The sequence below is a fragment of the Myotis nattereri genome (assembly GCF_964212035.1).
Source record: "Myotis nattereri genome assembly, chromosome: 10".
Classification (NCBI taxonomy): domain Eukaryota; kingdom Metazoa; phylum Chordata; class Mammalia; order Chiroptera; family Vespertilionidae; genus Myotis; species Myotis nattereri.
This window is the reverse complement of record NC_138085.1, coordinates 12940245-12953991: the sequence shown is the minus strand read 5'-3', so window position 1 is coordinate 12953991 and position 13747 is coordinate 12940245. Positions and strand designations below refer to the sequence as shown.

The following is a 13747-nucleotide window of genomic DNA, read 5'->3' as shown; positions in this document are numbered from 1 at the left end:
TTTCTCTCTCTCTCTCTCCCTCTTCCTTCCTCCCTAAAATCAATAAAAAATGTTTTAAAAATAAACAAATAAATCTAACAGTGGTTACCATTATGCCATATCTGCTTATGTGCATGTGAGGGATTTGACTGGGGGATGATGACTACCTGAAAATCCCCCACATCATGACTTCATCATGCATTTCCCCAAAATAAATATTCTCTCCTATACACCACAAAACCATCATCTTGCCTAAGAAAAAATTTTTCTAACATCACCTAATATTCAGTCCATTTGCAACTTTTTCAAATTTTCCCCAAAATGTTTTTTTAAGACAATTTTCTAGAACCAGGACTCAATCAAAGTTCATTCAAAATGGTGCAAAAAATATTGCATTTGGTGATGTCCTTTAGTCTCTTTTAACCTACAATAGGCCCCACCTTTTTCCCCCTCCATGACTCTTTTTATTTTTTTGCTTTCTACTACTTTTCTTTTTTTTATTAATTAAATCTTTATTATTCAGATTATTACTTTTGTTCCTCTTTTTTCCCCCCATAACTCCCCTCCACCCAGTTCCCACCCCACCCTCCTCCCTCACTCCCCATCCACTGTCCTCATCCATAGGTGTGCGATTTTTGTCCAGTCTCTTCCCACATCCCCCTCACCCCTTTGCCCCCCAAGAATAGCCAGTCCACTCCCTTTCTATGCCCCTGATTCTATTATAATCACCAGTTCATTCTGTTCATCAGATTATTCACTTGATTTTCCGATTCACTTGTTGATAGATGTGTATTTGGTGTTCAAAATTTGTATCTTTACCTTTTTCTTCTTCTTCCTCTTCTTAAAGGATACCTTTCAGCATTTCATATAATACTGGTTTGGTGGTGATGAATTCCTTTAGCTTTTCCTTATCTGTGAAGCTCTTTATCTGACCTTCAATTCTGAATGATAGCTTTGCTGGATAAAGTAATCTTGGTTGTAGGTTCTTGGCATTCATCACTTTGAATATTTCTTGCCACTCCCTTCTGGCCTGCAAAGTTTCTGTTGAGAAATCAGCTGACAGTCGTATGGGCACTCCCTTGTAGGTAACTGTCTTTCTCTTGCCGCTTTTAAGATTCTCTCTTTGTCTTTTGCTCTTGGCATTTTAATTATGATGTGTCTTGGTGTGGTCCTCTTTGGATTCCTTTTGCTTGGGGTTCTCTGAGGTTCCTGGACTTGTAAGTCTATTTCTTTCACCAGGTAGAGGAAGTTTTCTGTCATTATTTCTTCAAATAGGTTTTCAATATCTTGCTCTCTCTCTTCTTCTGGCACCCCTATAATTCGGATGTTGGTACGCTTGAAGCTGTCCCAGAGGCTCCTTACACTATCTTCGTATTTTTGGATTCTTTTTTCATTTTGCTTTTCTGGTTGGATGTTTTTTGCTTCTTCGTATTTCAAATCGTGGACTTGATTCTTACAATCCTCTAGTCTGCTGTTGGGAGTCTGTATAATATTCTTTATTTCAGTCAGTGTATGCTTAATTTCTAGTTGGTCCTTTATCACAACCTCGAGGGTCTCATTAGATTTCTTATAGATCTCATTAAGTTTATCGGCAGTTTCTAGAAAATTCTTGAAAAACCTTAAAAGTGTGGTTTTGAACTCTATATCCAGTAGTTTGCTTTCCTCCATTTCTGTCATTATGTCTTTCTTCTTTGTCTCCGCATTTTTATGCTTCCCTGTGTTGATAAAGTGGTTTTCCGTGCTGAGTGTCCACTAGGGCCCAGTGGTTCAGCCTCCCCAATTACCTAAGGAGGACACTCCTGGTGCACCCCCTTGTGGTCTTTGTGCACCGTCTTGTTGTAGTTAAGCCTTGATTGTTGTAGTTATCACTGGGAGGAATTGACCTCCAGGCCAATTGGCTGTGAGAATCAGCTGTGTCTGCAGTGGGAGAACTTCTGTGCTGGACACACTCCTCTGGGGCAAGACTTGCTTCAATGGGGCTTTGGCGCTCACTGAGTCTGCCCCCTGAGTGTGTCCTTTATGGTTCCATGGAGCTGCAAACTGGATGGTTCCACTCTGACCTCTGGGTTTCCTGGCTCCTGGATCTCTAGGGAGGTGCTAATCTAGCCTTTGCCTGAGGCTATCCAGCAAAAGCTTCCCTGCAGGGCTTAGGTGGGGCGGGTCCCACGGGATCAACAGGGTGGGGCTAGCAGTTATGGCTGCTCTCAGTCCAGCCCTCAGAGGCTCTGCTTCTCAATGTCCTGGTAATTGCTGCAAGCCCCTCAGAGAGAAAGCTGCCCTCGAGTTCTGACCTATGCCAGACAGTCCCGCTTCTCCCGTATGAGTCTGGGTCCCTAGAGACTTGCCTGGAACTGGAGCTCAGAGCCTGAGACTCCCTCCTGATTGAAAACGACAACCACGCCCTCAGCTGCCAGCCCACTCCACATGCACTTCCGCACCATAGTATTTTACTGCCATACTGCGTCTCCTCTGAGTCTCGGTATGCTTTTCTCTTTCCTTCTCCCTTCTAGTTGTACAATTTCCACTCAGCCAACATTCCTGTGGTTCTGGATGGTGTCCGCTCCGTCTTTTAGTTGTATTTTTGAAGTGGTTATTCGAGGCAGCAAACTCCAGTGTTTAACCTATGCTGCCATCTTGGTTTCTCTCCATGACTAACTCTTTAAGGAGACCAGAATGTAGACTATCCCATATTCTGGATTTGTCTAATTGTATCTCATAGTGGTTTTTTCTTTAAGTCTTTATTATAGAAAATTTCAAATATATACAAAGGAAACAGAGTAACATAATAAATCTCCAACAGCCAGCTTCAATAATTCTCAATTTCTGGTGGTTCTTGTTTCATCTATACCTCCACCCATTCCTCATCTCATTTTACAAACTGATCCTCTAGGCCCCATACTTCCTATAACTGGAAGTTAGGTCTACATATTCATATCAAATATTTTGGGGAAGAAAACTGAGTAGATGACATCATGTCTCCATGCCACATTACAGCTGTAGGTATAAAAGAGTCCTCTGTCCCCTATCAGTGATGGTAACCCACCAGGTTGTGGAGGTGGAGAACAACATGCAGCTTCAAAGTAGAGATGCATTTGTTTCTTCACTTTGGTTGACACCTTGGTGCCATGCTAACACCTTTCACGCAATGGCATTACTATCCAATTTACAATCCTTGTCTGAATCAGAGGTTACACTTGTGTAAGAGGTTACACAGAATAGCGATTTTCAAATTCTACCAGTACTTCTATATTTATTAGCTGGCATTCTACTTTAAATAAGGGTTTTCCTTTATTAACTGGAGATGAACTGCAAGGCTTCCTAAAAAGGAAGGGCAAATGCTTAATTCTGTCCCTTTAATTACTAATTTTTATTTGTTTCAATTCTTTTTTTATAATCAGTTAGAAATATATGTAGTTTACATATAAATAAATATACATATAAATTTATATATAAATTTATGAAATATAAATACATTTTCATTGACTTCAGAAAGGAAGAGATAGATAGAAACATCAATGATGAGAAACTTTGATTGGCTGCCTCCTGCATGCCCCCTACTGGGGATCAAGCCAGCAACCCAAGCATGTGCAATGACAGCAAATTAGATTTTTTTTCCCTTTCCCTTACTCTCTGAGTATTTTTACTATGAACTTGATTTTTATTTATTCAACACTTTGCAACCAAATATAATCATGTGCTAATATATTCTTATACCCTTAAATTTAAGTCATAAATTTTCTTGGCAATAAATAATTAAATTACTCAAGTGTTTAAACATTACCATGAAGTTGACAAAGAACAGTGCAAAAAAATGATGATATAGAAAATAAATGAAATGTTTATTTCCCCACCGTTATCTTCACTACATGTTAAAACATATATCTAGCTACTGAGATCATTATATATTGTTTTTATTATTTCTGTTAAATTTTAGGATAAAAGCTTTGTTTTTTTAAAAAAATTACTCAATAATCAATCAAATACTAAAATTCAAATCAACTCACCTGTTGAACAGGACTATCAACGGTAAAGGCCTTGTGAAGAGCCAATGCCTGGCTTTTACTTCCTTTGCTCCAGATCACCATATTTCCAGCCACATAGAGTTCCTCGTCATAATCCATTTCTCCAATTTCACTTCTGCCTCTCCTTAACTGCCAGCTTTCCTTAAAAATTTACATATGTAAGACATGTTTAAGCGGTTTTTATTTCTTTTGCAACATTATGGAGCAAGATTAATTAATTAAAATTGAACAGCAATTCAGATACAAGTCTCCTGCTCTGTCTGTGGAGTAAGGCTCAGTCCAAGCCCAACTTTTAGGTTTGGTGCCACTGATTAACAGAGGAGGGGGTGTGGGTGTATGTATCATAGTGTATCTTACAGGATTTCCAACATGGGAATTTACCTCAAGAGTTCTCTATATTAAGTATTTTATTATTACGTTACCATTTTATGCTGCCAAAAACATAAATAAACAAAAACTAGACCTTACCTATATATCCAAAAATTAAGCCAACATTCTTGGGAGACTAAAGACATACGAAGCATATGGGGGGTGAAGCAGAGGGGGCAGTGAAGTGCACATGGGACACTGGGGGAGCTTACCCACCATGCAGACTTCCCTGCTTCACAACTGCATATACATTCACCTTCCTGCCCTTGTGCCAACCATCAAAATGAACAGGGCAGAGAAAGGTTTGGATTCCTAACTACAGACTTCCGCTCCTGGAAATTTTGGTATCCCAAAAGGGATACAGAAATGGAATTAAGATGAGAAAGACTGACTGTTTAACATGCACTTACTTCTCATCCCCCTATTTAAAAACTAGTACTGTATCTACTTATGTGGCATTTCTTTTCTCCTCTAGAAACATGTAAGTTTTTGGCAGCAGGGACCATTGCTAACTCGACTATCTAACCATCAAATAACATGAAATCTGGTCCCACATACTAAGTGAAGAAAAAGAGATTTAAATGGACCATAATCATAGTGACTCTCATTATAAATCCCTGAGTTATATGTCTAAACAGCCTTGACACTATAATACAATTAAGGTCATTATTTTTAGCTTTCATAAAATTTACCAAATCTTAACCAATACCCTAGAAGTAGCATCATACTCATTTCTCAGTAGCATCTGGGTAGCCTTAAATTACAAGTAGATCGAATCTCTCTACATTTCAAAAGCAAACTGAGAATCTTGATAAAACCTTCTGTTTTTCATGGATTGTAACCTCCTGCAGGGATCCCACCAAGCCAGCAGCACCATCAGACGACCACAACTCAGAGGCTGGCTGCAGCTGCCGAAGCTGAAGGTTCAAAGCATTAGGGTGGTGTCTGCAGTGGTCTCGACCAAAAGGAACAAATTCCTGCAAATCCCCAGCTGCAATCATTGTTGCCCTTTCTTCAGAGAAGTTCAACATGGCTTTCAGATATCAATATTATTTCTGTATGAATTCAAACACATTCTGGCCAGCTGCTGGAATCAAAACGAGAAGAAAATTATCAGAAGTTTACAGAAGAGCCATTAATCCTTAGATGAGTGTCATACAATCCTATCACATTGTAGGTGTACAAGTAATCATAACATCAAAGAGCATTCCAGATCTGATTCTTTCAGGTAATTAGTTACCATTTCATAGTTACCTTACACTATCAGTACATAATTAACATAACAGCTACATGTTAGTTGCTGACAAAATCAACTGTAGGAAATCACTGGGCTGAGAGATAAGCACTTATGTCTGACAATATTGATCCTACATTTCCTACTACTACTCACTAATTTCTCCACATTTCACATTTAAGGATTTAGACAAGTTTTACTTTATAGTAAATGGCTCTCAACATTTAAGGGCATTTCTGTTCAAATGCTGGAACAACATTTAAAAAGCACACCTGACAGATCACTGGCATATTGAAATGAAACAAACAAAAACAACATATTATTTCTAATTCATCAAAAGTTGAACCACTTGGTGCTTTAAGAAACTAGTAAATGTCATCATTAATTGTGAGCCTCAATCCACCTAAACATGTAATTGCAAGCACTGCCAATTTCTGGTGCAAACCCCAAAGACCAAGGCATGAACAAAATCACTGGCGATGGAACAGTCATGCTTGTTTGCAAACTGAACAGTTCTGGCTTTGAAAGAACACAATCTACTACAGTTCAGCTCATTACTACAAAGAAGTGGGCGAGCTGTGGGTGGAAAGAGCCCTCACCCCTTACTTCCAGAACATTTCTACGAACAGTAACTGACAGCCAGTCAAATTCGGCCACTGTAGAAGGTGGATGACAGTTCTGCCTCAGACAACTCTTATATGAAAAACGGTATTGTGGCATAGCGGTTAAGCTGCAATCCTCAAATACAGGAATCAAAACACACATTCATGTCAGCACTAGACAACCTTTAAAAACAGTGTTTGAAATGGCTTTCACATCACAAACAGTTTAATATGACTTCATTTCTCCTCTGAGATCTTTTTGGCACCAGCAGCTTTCTTGGCTGAAATATCTAAGCCTGTGGTTCCCATGCAGCTCCTCTAGGATTGCAGTTATGTTTTCTGTGAATTAAGTGTTATTCCTGAGAGAACGGTTATGTCACATTCATGACACTTGTTCCTCCTTCTGATAAGTCAGTTTTGAGAACAGTTTAACTTGGGCCATGACTGAGATAGTGCCTGTGGGAGCCTAATCAGAGTACGCCGGATGTTCAAGGCCAATCTGAGCAGGAGAATCCTAATTAGGATGTTCAAGGCCAATCTAAGCAAGGACACAGAGATTGTACTGTACACACTGGGCAGGAGTACCTTACTATCACCCAAATACTGATGTCACTATTCGGCAGGAAGCCTTTGTGTCTAAGTTAGTATAAAGGTGTTACTAACCAGCCGGTGGGTGGCTGCTTGGTATGGCTCCTGTTTGCTACTGTATTAGCAAGGGCTGCTTGGCGCAGCCACTGTGTGAAGCTATTTTGAAGAACTGTTTTGTCTGATGGCTCCTTGTTAGCAATGGCTACATGGCCTGCAAAAGAGACTCTCCTGCCCTAACCGGTTTTGCTCAGTGGATAGAGAACAGCCTGCGGACTAAAGGGTCCCAGTCCAGGGCATGTACCTTGGTTGCAGGTACATCCCCAGTAGGGAGTGTGCAGGAGGCAGCTGATCTATGTTTCTCTCTCATGACGTTTCTAACTATCCCTCTCCCTTCCTCTATGTAAAAAAAAAAAGAAAATATTTTTTTAAAAAGACTCTCCTATATGCCTCTGTCTCTCATGTCCTCTTTGTCTACTGCCCGGCGTTCACGTGGGTACAGCCCCTGGCAGAGGACTGTGCACCCCACAGTGCCTTATAAAACTTACACCAAACACCCACAAAATCCAGCCGGCCTTCCTATGTTCTAGTCAACGGGTTAACCAACATATTAACTCTGAGAGGAAGCCACAGAATCGGTAATTAAAGGATCGCCTGCACAGAACAATGGCCACTTTGTGCTGATTAGTATATTTAGATCTTTGCAGCCCCAACTGTGTGTGCGCTTCCCGGGGGCCCTATAACAGCTCCGCATGGAACTGATGCGCTCCCAGGGAGACCATGGCCTAGCTTCCTGGGAACAGGGACCTGCCAAGAGCACCCGAGGCGGCTGGGGGGGAGGGGGGGACCCGAAGGCACAGGAGGCACCAGAGCCGGGTCTGGGCGGAAGGGCCGCGTCCAGGGCCTCAGGGTCGGCGAGACCCGCGGGCTGAGCCGGGGCCTCAGCAGCGCTGGCCGCCGGGCGAGCCCGCCCGGAGCTGCGGCCGCGGGGACACCGCGCTCAGCTGGGAAGGAGGCCGGGGGCGGCGCGGGGAGGGGCGGCGCGGAGCCCAGGCCACGCTGCCCAGGGCAGTTGGGTGCGGGGTCAGGGACACAGGGCGACCAGCAGCGCCGCCGGCCGGACCTCGCCTGAGTCACTCGGGACGCGCGAGGCACGGGAGCCCGGCTGCGCCCCCGGGGCCACAGCAGAGTCGGTCACGGGGACTCCGCCGCCGCTGAGCGTTTCCTCCCCCTCCGCCCCCCGCTCCCGGGAACCGGCGAGCAGCAGCCCAGGACCGCGGGCGTCAGCTCCCGCTCTAAAAGCAAACGACGGACTCCGCTGAATTTCCCGTCCTGCTTCGCGCGGGGCCCGGGGGCGGGGCCTTGAAGCACCGGGTCTCGTGGGAGGTGCCGCAGCCCGCGGTCCGGCTCTGCTCACCTCGGGGGAGGATGCTGGGTCCGCCCGCCGGTACCGCCTTGTCCCCGGCGCCGAGTGGAGCCCGGAAGCAGGACCCGGTCAGCTGGAGGCTGAGCTGTGACTGGACCGTCCCGGCCTCTCCATCTGCGCAGGGTCCCGTCACTAGGAGCCTGAGCTGCCTCCACCCGGAGCTGCCGCACTTCCAGGCCGGTTCTGCTCGCTCCCCGGTGGGACTGGGGCGGTGAGGGGCGCGCTGATTTCCCCTCTGCCAGTGCTCCTTCACCCTGTAGGGCCAGACCCTGTGAAAAGTGCAGGAAAGACACGGAGGTCCTCACAGAAACATGGCATGCCATTTCTGAGCTTCACAGACACACCCCCAGGTGACGCCTAGACCTGGATGAAGCATCCCTGGAGACCGGATACTGAAGGGAGTGGCCCTCCACTGAGGCAGCCTTGACCATTCAAATGCCTCTGCTGACCCAGCACCCAGGCCTGGCGTCCTGACCAAAGGCGCTGCGGGAGCTGGGGTGACGCTAGGCTGTGAACAGGCTGAGCAGGAGCGGAAACTTTGGTCCTGGCCATGTGGCCTGTGAGGGGCGGCCCTGGGAGGGGAGGGCTCTCCGAGAACCCTCCTGCCCTCACTAAGTCCTCTCCATCGTTCCTCTCTTCTCTGTAGGACACTCCCAGGTGCCCGATGACCTGCCAAGGTACCTGCTCAGAAACACCTTCATCTCCTGACCCCCGGGGGCCAGGCAGGCGCACCTGCCAGTAGCAAAGGGAGGATGCCCTCCAGCTCTGTGCCCGCAGAAGGACTGTCAGCCCCTGCGGGGGAAGCTGCTGAAGGCGGGGCGGTATGTGAAGCCCAACTTGAGACCTGCTGAGCCTGAGGCCCACCCAGTGCGCCCTGAGGCAGCCCTGCCTCCTCAGAGCCTTTCTCTGGGCAGAGCCAGGCCACCCCATTCCCCCCTTTCCCCCCCACCTCCCACACAGCTGCCCGCTGGTGCCTGTCCCTAAATAGGGCAGTCAGCCTAGCCTCAGCCCAGCTGCTTGGGACCTCAGGCCACAGGCCGGCAAACAGGAGTCACCTGAAGGCGGGGGTTCTGAGGACTCGAGGGCAGAAACAGCCAGCCACACCCTCTGCCCCAGCTCCTTCACCGCCAGGGTCCCCAGTGCCAACCACTGGACAGGAGGCGCTTCTCACTGGCTCCCCCAAAGGAGGAGAGGCTGGCTCCCCTGCAGCCTCCTCCACGGCCCCGCCATGGCCACGGGAGGTGGCGGCCACAGCAGCTCCAGCCCCAGCACCACACAGTGACTGCAGCCCCGGCTGCCAGGACGAGGCCTCAGCCCCGGACGTTCAGGGCACGTGGCCACCGTGGCCCCTGTCCTGGCAGTGTCAGCTTCTCAGAGCCCGACGGGTCCAGGGCAGGACCACAGGGAGGGGCTCCCTGCCAAGAGCCCACGCAAGTCACCCGACGTGGCTCCCACGCCAACGGGCCCCTGAGAACGTCAGTCATGGGAACAACTTAGAGAGCAGGCGGGTGTCGCCACAGCTGCGTGGGACCAGCAGGTGGAGCTCAGAAGATGAGCGTGGCCGTGGGTGACTGGTCTTTTGGACCCGCAGCCCCTGAGCCTTCAAACTCCTGACGCCCCTTCTGACCACCAGGGCCCCCTCTCCCATCGGCCGGAGGGGCCGGGAGCGACTTTGGAATGAAGAAGTGTTCCCGCCGCTGCTCCCATCTTTCGGTGAGTGACAAGGCTCTGCCGGACCCTAGGGTCACACTCCCACGATGGCTGCACACGTCTGACCCTTCAGAAACTGGTCTCTTTGAACAAATCCACGTTGGCCCGGGGATGCTCACAGTGCAGTCACAAACACACTCCCTGAGGCAGATGCTGTGCCCCTTACAACATGTGTCAGCAACCTGACCTCCATGAAAGCGTCCATGTGTGTGCTGCTGTGGGTGAGCAGGTACATGAAGGCACGCTCTCAGGGCTGGGCCCTGTGGTCCGGACTTGACTCCATCTCCAGAAGCCTGGGGCTCCCAGGAGAAGCCCAGACTGGCCTGACGACCAAGAACTCGCGGCCCTGGGTGGACCTTGGAGTCGGGCTCACTGATACGCCAGAGCATTGCCGAGCCAGGCCTGGGCCCCACACTCCTGAGCCCGGGGCCCGAGGCCTTCCAGGCAGGTGGCCTCAGGCTGTGCCTCTCTCCAGCTGGCTCCTGGGCCCCGGACCTGCCCCCGGGTTCACTTTTCTACCATCATGGGCTCTGCCCCGCCTGGCGCAGAGAAGCCCTGCCCGCCCCTCCCAGCAGAGGCCACAGTGTGCAGAGGGGAGCGTGTGCGAGAGGCGGGTACAGCCTGGTCGCTAACGTGGCTGTAGCCCCCGGTGTCCACCATCGAGGATGACACTTTGAGTCTTTGTTTCTGAGTCACTCCCCGGGATAGAAACCCAATTTACTATATTCCATACCCGTGTAGGCACTCATGGAATATATGTGTTTTGAGGTGTCCCCCAAATGGATGTACCACAGGCTGGCTGTCCACCAAATGTACACACACTTTAACAGCTGAGAACTCAATTTTCCCTCCTTTTCAGGGTTAGCGGATTTGATGTAATGGGTGAAGCCAGACTCAGCTTGGAACCAAGAAGATGTATCCTCTGGACTTTGTGATGGGGACACATCCAGGATGAAGTGTCTGGTCCCGAACGGGCCCCAGTCCAGGCATCCAGGGCCGCTGTGGACAGAGGATGCGCAGAAACACGGAACGCAGCGATTCTCGGTGTTTGCGGTTCCATTGCTTCAGCAGCAGCAGCGCCTGGACCACAACTGACGCAGCCATGGAGCCGCACACATCAAGAATCGTTCCTTCGGTTAGGTGTTTGTACGCATATCTCTCAATAACTGCCCTTGATTCCTCGACTGCTGGGTGTTGCGTCCCCTCAACTTTAATTTTTCTGTGTCCCCATAAAAAGTCCTGTGGAGACATGCTCTTCGTTCAAATCTTACCGTCTTCACTGATTTCTTCAAATCTGTTCAAACTGAAAAGAAGTGAAAATTAAGTGCGTTATCAGCTCTTAATGTGTCTACATTTTGGGGGGATACTACATGTACATTCAATGGAGAGAATTTTCCATCACTTGTCTGACCTCTTTGTACCTGTTTTGGGGGACAGCCTGTATTTACATTCAATGGGGACTCATTGTCCATTAGAAGCCTGACCTCTCTTTACCTTTTTGGGGGACAGCCCATATTTACATTCAATGGGGACTCATTGTCCATCAGCAGCCCAACCTCTCTTTACCTTTTTGGGGGACAGCCCATATTTACATCCAATGGGGACTCATTTTCCATCAGCAGCCCTACCTCTTTTTACCTTTTGGGGGGGACAGGCTATATTGACATCAGCTGGCATCAATCTTTCTCTTTAGGAGTCACACCTCTAGTGTGTATATGGCCAGTTTCCTGACACATGGTTTCCGGTTTCCTAAGGTGCTCTCCTGGGATGGGCTTGGCCTGGGGACCGGGGCTCTATAAAGAGGTTTTCCTTTGGCCTTAATGTGCTGACAAAGAACTGGGTGTGCAAATGTGTTCTGTCTCCGAGTGCTGTGACCTGTACTGATTAGCCATTGATTCTGGAATACAAAGATGGGTTTGTAATAAAATGAGTTGGAGTAGAATTGAGTCCTGGATTTCCTCACCGCTCATCACTGGCAGCGATGCCCGAGCTCCGGGCTCCCCGTGTATCCTCTTCCCAGGCCTTGGTGTATTTTAAGTCCCTCTAAGTGGAATCCCATTTTGATTTGGGATTTCTATCACAGCAGGAGCTCAGCTTAAAATGATCCTTGGGGCCGAAACCGGTTTGGCTCAGTGGATAGAGCGTCGGCCTGCGGACTGAAAGGTCCCAGGTTCGATTCCGGTCAAGGGCATATACCTGGGTTGCGGGCACATCCCCAGTGGGAGATGTGCAGGAGGCAGCTGATCGATGTTTCTCTCTCATCGATGTTTCTGACTCTCTATCTCTCTCCCTTCTTCTCTGTAAAAAATCAATAAAATATATTAAAAAAAAAAATGATCCTTGGGTTTTCCAAGGCCACTCAACTAGGAAGAGGCCGAGGAGGGAGGAGGACGACAGGTGAAGATCCCCCCTGACCTGACCTCATGGCAGCCCGTCCAGCTGCCGCCTGCGTGTCCCTCCTCCCTCACCAGCCTCTTCTGTAAGGTGCTTCCTGTGGCCTCCTTTCCCCTTCTTTCCGAGGCCCTGCCCCTGGGGGAGCCGCCCCCTCTGCGAGCTGCCCTCCCCAAAGATGGGAGCCAAACTGAGCGGGTGGACCCCTGCAGGCCGCCTCCCCTCCGCCATTGGCTGTTGCAGGGTCTGAACCTGACCGGTTACCCCTGGGAGCTCTCAGCCTCTGTCCCCTGATTCTCTCCCCTCTGGGACAGCTCTTCAGGGTGCATACTGGCCGGTCCCTGGGTCCCCCCTCATCCTTTCCACAAACACTCATTGAAGCTCCCTGTGTGCTTGCTCCCCGGTTCCACCATGGAGGCAGCCCCCTCCCTGCCCCTCTGCAAGGCTGAGCCACCTGCTCCCCAGCACTGACTGCTCCTGAGCTTCAGGCCTGAGGTCGCTGCCTTAGACCCCCTGCCCAGGCTGCAGGCTTCTCCACTGTCCCTGACTCCTCTGGGCTCCCTGCTTAACCAAGGCCACCAGCTGTCAATCACAGAAGCCAAAACCTGGGGTGCGGGCTGGACCCCTCCTCTCTCCACTTCCCACAGGTGTTCGCTCTCCTGAACCTGGGTCTGGAATGGATCTGGAATGTGCCCGCCCTTCTTAGCTGACTGTTCTCATCCCAGGTCCCCCTGACAGCCCTGTCCCTGGGTCTTGGCAGGGCCTGGCCAACTGGTCTGCCTGCCTCCCACAACTTCTCAGCCCCTGACACCTCTGGCATCCACCCCGCTGACCTACCTTTGTGAACCTCCCTCCCTCAGCTTCCACACTAGCTACACCCATCCTTCTGCGGACTATGTGTTCCATGTGACTCACCGCGGGGTGTACCCCACCCGCTCTCATCCCCCTCCAGCCCCAGACAAGCTGGTCGTACCTACAGCTTTCACTGCCATCTTCCCAGAAGACTCCCAGCACCGCTAGGCCAGGCCTCTCCTGGGAACCGCCTGATCTGTTCCCAGCTTGTAGGTCCCAAAGACACCTCCACCCCACAATGCTCAGCACACCGTTCACGCTCCTCCCCCACCAAAGCCTCTCTGCTCCTCCTCTCATCCCCTCTGTCCCCTTGCCCCAGACCATGCTGGGCATCGCCCTCCCTTCCCCGTGTCCTATCCCTCACTCCCCCAGTTGCTCCCAACTCTGACTTCTCACTCACATACCACCCAACCCAGGGGGTGGTCCTCCCAGGGTTGTGCCATGGGGTCCTATGGCTGAGGGAGCACCCAAACGAGGCCCTCCTGAGCTCCAGGACCCCACCTCTCTGCACTGGCTGGGAGCTGTGTGCTCTGGGGGGTGGTAAACATCCACGTGACTGCTCAGGGCTGAGGTCTGC

General features: G+C 49.5%; 1 long non-coding RNA gene across 1 annotated transcript; it reads left to right on the top strand.

The window, feature by feature from the left end:
* Positions 1-9217: 9217 nt before the first annotated feature.
* On the top strand, positions 9218-11865 carry LOC308525851. Its single transcript, XR_013996486.1, has 3 exons — positions 9218-10156; positions 10787-11067; positions 11165-11865. It is a non-coding gene; the product is annotated as an uncharacterized lncRNA (long non-coding RNA).
* Positions 11866-13747: the final 1882 nt, after the last annotated feature.